This window comes from Saccoglossus kowalevskii, chromosome 18, assembly GCF_978046115.1.
Source record: "Saccoglossus kowalevskii chromosome 18, keSacKowa6.1, whole genome shotgun sequence".
NCBI lineage: Eukaryota > Metazoa > Hemichordata > Enteropneusta > Harrimaniidae > Saccoglossus > Saccoglossus kowalevskii.
In genome coordinates this window covers 12,906,391-12,912,255 of record NC_140658.1, presented here as the reverse complement: position 1 = coordinate 12,912,255, position 5,865 = coordinate 12,906,391, and the positions used below count along the sequence as shown (strand labels likewise).

The window sequence follows — 5,865 nt, the reverse complement described above, 5'->3', positions numbered from 1 at the left end:
CATTGGGCATTAGTGACCCTATCGGGTACCATGTGCCGGGCAGAATGGAAACGGTACTTGTGGATAAGTGAATTGTGATGCGTCGAAAATATGTCCGTATCCTGGTGAATATTAAAAATAGCCAGTGCCAGGTTGATAATAAGAAGCAGCGAAAGTTTATATGCGAAGGCGCAATGTCTGTCGTACACGACATTCGCAGAGGGGAGTGCGCTGCATAGAAATCGGTCGTTATATTGCGGGACGGAACCACACTCTTAATGTCATAGTTGGTCTGAATGTCTATGTATACATTCGTAATTCCGGGTCCATCAAATGCAAACCAATTTGTTATTTTTTTTACTGAAGCAACGGAAGCGTTCACTGTTGACTACGAACTAATGTTAACACCAGGTGAGACAATTGTTTTGGACATTGCCCCGATTCATCACCGCGAGGCAAAAAGGTTGTTTTTTAATTTACTGGATAATTTTGGCATTGAATTAGTTATCTTCGAACTTATTCCCCAGATTTCAATTCTGCTGGAAACTGCTTAAACATATTGAATATCACACTTAAACGTGACTACTACAGGGAATTATTGCACAAGAACTTAACAATCGCTGTATATGACGCACTTTCCGAAACAACATCGAGTGACACTTGGAAATTCTTTGATGCAACTGCCTACTTAAATATGAATTCCATTCCTTAGATTATCAAATAAATGCAGCTTGGCAACTTCAACTAAAAACAGTTTCCAGGTTTATCTAATAATTTTTTCGTTAGAAATCTGTTAATTTGTATGTGTGTATGTGCTAGTTGATAGACTAAATTCCATATGTAAAATGTAATACTATTACCTTCCATTCGATACAAATTAATATATGGGAGTTTTAATAATTACATGATTTAATATAAGCTATACGCTTTTATGACCGATTATATGTCGATTTCGATGGCCACTAGGCTTCAATGTAACTAAATTAAGTATGTTACAATTTAAGAACGTAATGTCACAGCAACGTGGATGAGGCAGCTTGATCAAATTCGATATACAGTTCGATCTTGTTTTCATTATAGATGATCTAAATGTTATTTACATTAAAGTGTAACAAAAAACTATGAAGTATATTGCAATATTTGATGACCATGTAATTTTACAGGGACAATTTCGTCGTAGATTTCTCGTAGATTAACAAACTTTTTCATTGTACGTTCATGAAGAACTAGCTTATCCCCATAACAATTTCCATGAATCTGTAGTAATGCGTTTGTTCTTCATGGGAATCACACGGTTGTGTTAATTAGATTACTCTCCATTCATCTCTGAGATTTATGACTGCAAACGGTTTGCCAACAACATGGCTATACCAATGTTTCACATTAACTTGTTTATTCGCATCAGCACATGCAAACATATCGTCCTTAGTACTGTCAAGATATTTGAGGGTCTTCCATACATTCTGATAATAAAACTGTCAATGGTATTGTAATTTGGATGTGGATACTCAGCATCTTCAGTTGATTTATTTTTATAAGGTACAGTTTGTCGAAACGTTAATGGCAATGAATCATCCGGTTCCTCAATTTTGTGAAAGACGTCTTCCAAGCAAAAATTTTGAAGGGATATTGTAAGGTATGGATGTACTTTTCCTGGCATTGTCGTCGGATATCGTGGGATTACAGCATTTAAATCGGATATCCACATATACTAATAAGTATAATTGCTACAAGCGTCATATAAAACATTTCTTCCATGACAACACTTTTTAAAATATTAATTACATTTATGCCACAGTCCCCGTTACTTGATTATAAAGTAGTACAAGGTACATCTGCAAACAGGTGAATTAATATGTAATCTATGCGGGTACAACTCATCATAAAGTGATTTCCCATAATCTAGTTTTGTACTGACAACTAAAAACCCGTGTTCAGAATCTCAGAGTACACAAGAGCAACACAATTATTTGTCATTCATGTATACTAGCTCAAGAAACTGCATTCATTAATCTGGGTGAACCTTGATGCACATGACTTCTTTGTTAATTCAGGACTTAGTATAATACCAGGACCTAGGTTTGTTTCAAAATCATCACTGGACATCGGAATTATTTTCATGTTCATGTTGAAAGAGTTTGAAATTGGGATCTGAGAAATTGATTCTAAGGCTCTGAGTTCTGAAAAGTATACACTACTGATCGAATACATTTGGTAAAACTTGTGAATCTGAAATCAGGAATTCATGAATCTGAATTTAACAGGATCAATTATTCTGAGCATGCTCAGTTGCTCAGTCAGTGTAGTAGAGAGAGGTAATTTTGTTATCGTCTTATCGTACTTTCTTCCCAGTTTTTATGCAGTTTGTATATCCATGTAACTCTTCTAACGTTGCCAGGGGTTGTGAGCCCCGCTTAGGGTTATCTAGCCTCTTTAGAATAGCCTATTGCTTACTACTTGAAAGATCTTGAGTCACAGGCATATATGAAGGGTCTGCCATGTGTAAAATCATCGAGGTTTTCAACATTTCTGTTTTCTTTGTTATATCCTCATATGATGCTAGGTTGATAATATCAGCCATACAAGGGAACATACTGGCATACATTTTGAATGTTGGGTATATATCTTTGTTCCACGTTGGACCACCTTTTGGCACTTTGTATAAAGTATAAAGCAATATTCGAACGCGAATATTGAGAGTTATACCATTAAATTCATTTTCAACATCATAAATATACATTTGGCCAACAATTGGTTTTGGAGAACTTGGATCACTGCTATAAAACTCGAAAATGGCAATACCGGTCGTGTCTGTAACATTGGAATGTGTGTAATTTACTTCTGTGTCTGGTTCGTTGAAGGGATAGGTTCTTCCACTGCAATCAGTGGCATATCGAATTTTGGTTCCTGGTTTAATTGTAACTTGTAAGTTCTCAAGAGGCTCACCAAATCGTGATGCAAATACTATTACTTGCAAACTTTCCTCAGGATCATACGAAATAATGTATCGCCCATAATGCCAATTGTTGTACGATGAAATGCTTCTTGTAATCCTATGTTTATACATTCAATGGTCTCAGGATAAATTCGTCGAATCAATAATGGTCTCTCTTGTACGTGTTCAATCTGTTCTATGCTCAATTTACCGTATGTTGGAATCTGTACGATTCCGGCTGATAACCTATACCACTGATCGCGTTCATACAGGATATATCCCAATACTGTGACGTTGGTCGTACAATCGTACGAAGTCGAATTCATGATCAGGGGATATGCAATTTGTAATCGTTTATTTATAGCTACGTGTGGGACTCCAAGAGTATGGATAAGGCTATTGCCAACATTTAATAGTATTTGACGACGTTTTGGAAAAACTGGGAATGACGCCCTCAGTGAAGGAATGTCATGTGCCTGCAGTTCGTGATGACGTAGAGAATGAAATGGTTCAGCTGGACCTGCAACACCAATAGTTCCAGTGATACACTCTTGTGTAAAATTACCAAACTCTGTATTGCCCGTTTCATAGTAGTATTAGTTCATCTCCTCAACAATACGATATTTGTGAATATTCTTATCCCTTGTCAAGTCCAAAGTGTAAAATTTCCCCCGAAGCCTCAACAAGTTGCCTTTTTGATGTTTTCTTGATTTTGTCTTTGTATGATTCCTAGAGAAATCGTGTAGTGAATACGTGTAGTATTGTAAGATACGTGCCATAGATAGCCGATACCATGTATGCAGGATCCAACCCAGCAAGCTGGCATTATGTCGGTTGTAGTTATCTGTGATAAAATAAATCATGGCTGTATTAATATGTAATTATATATATTGAATATAAAATGATGTGGAGAATATCCATTAGATTACAATGATGAATTAAAGTAAATACCTATATGATACTCGCATGTAAGAATTGGTAACATTGAAATGCATCTTTAAAAAACATTAAAAAGGGTATAGCATAGGGTAGGGAACCTATTATTAACCATATATACAATTCTGATGGAAATCTACTTATTAGATCGCAGAAAACAGAAGTAACTCATAATAATAATTCTTTATAGAATCAATTTAATTAAATTAAAAAGCAGATGTAATCTAAAGTGTTGAAACATTTTGTGAAGAAAAGTCAGTCTAGTGAATGACCTAGACCTCGGACATATACTGAAACCTCAACGAAAAATAGGACATTAACAACAAATAGTGTCCTTACCACCTTACTTTAACTATTTCATGAGATAAATTCTTAAATGTGGAACTAAAGTATTAATTTGTTGTTTTTATTATTATTATTACATCGTTCATATCATTGTAGATGAATAACAATATCCGTCGTGGTTGTTGTTTTTCGTTGACTCTTTTGTAACAATATTGTTTTGGTTATAATAGCTCAAACAGTTCGATTATGCTACATGTATATTAAGACATTTATAAAATTCACCAAACAATTTTGAACATATATAATATTGTTAGATGAAGAAATAATGAATACATGCATACTTAGATAACTATTATTGTGAATAATATGCTTTCCAATATCTGTCAATTAGATAAGTGTAGTAAACTGTTTTTATAAGTAAACTCCAAAAAGTTATTTACAATTTATTTGTTATTGTTTATATCTAATATCCTATGAGTAACCAGCGTCTAACTTATTTCAGCATCCCGCAGATAGATATCATTAGTCACATTGTTGTGTCCAGCTCTATTCCCAAAAATTCAAATTATATTGGTGACATATGTAATACCCGGGGTATTAAAGTGTGCATCATGTTTGGGATGCCTTTGTTTGAGTGCTATGAGATTAGCATGACTAACCAACCAGTCGTTTAGATGAGGGGTAACGTATGATGCAATATGACCTCTACTACATGTAACATATTTGGAAACACTATATAATGGTGGTAAGGCCATGTGGTAGCGAATCAAATGTGGACCTATGTTCATGAACAGCATCAAAATATATAGCGAATGTTTCTTTATGGTCCGTAAATCGGGAGAAGTATAGGCCGACTAGGGTGCCTAAACTCAAGGTTATGATATGATATTTCACAAGAACCACAGCGTTTTATTTTGTTCAAAAAAATAAAGTTGCGATCTACACTCACAGTGCGATCTACTAGTAAAACTAGTTTAATTTTGGAAATGTTTCTCCAAGCGATAATGTTTGAATTATTATAAATGTATAATTATAATTATAATTATGAGTCTTTGTTACACATTTTTTTTACAATTTGTTTCATATTCGTAATAAACTCGAAATAATGTCTTTAAATTAACAAATACTTCAAATCGATGTATTATGAAATTGTGAAAACTCACAGTAATGAATTTTAGCCAATAACGACTACAAACGATCGATAAAATTGTAATAATGATTTTTATTTTCTTAACTTTGAAAGATATACAATTTTAAATTTAAAATTTATTCCAACATGAACAGCATTTTTTGTTTATTATACGCAAAATGGATGTTCATTAGTTTGATCACGTTCACCTCAAAACTGCACTTTGAAATGGGAAATCTTTGTGAATTCATCTATAAAGCTCTTTATTTATATATGACAGTTTTTTAGTCCTTTGGACCAACGGACTAACGCATTTTTGTATGCCATAAGCCGTACTGATGGGGGTGGTGTATTGACGAACATTTCACCGACTGAGGGCAGTATTGCATTAGCTAAATACGTAACAGATGTAACATTCCGTGTTTTTTAGGGCTCTTTTGAGCATGTACCCTTGAATATAAGGGTTGAATGTAGTTGTGAATATTGGTTGCCCTTCATTATTAGGCATTGATTCACGTAAATGCGAGATACGATTGTTATGTTCATTAATTGATGAGTATCTTTTGATATCGTTATCTGTGTAATCTCTTTCACGAAATTT

General features: G+C 34.2%; 1 pseudogene; it reads right to left on the bottom strand.

Moving 5' to 3' along the window:
- Nucleotides 1–1,098: 1,098 nt before the first annotated feature.
- On the bottom strand, nucleotides 1,099–3,510 carry LOC144355101 (uncharacterized; annotated as a pseudogene).
- Nucleotides 3,511–5,865: the final 2,355 nt, after the last annotated feature.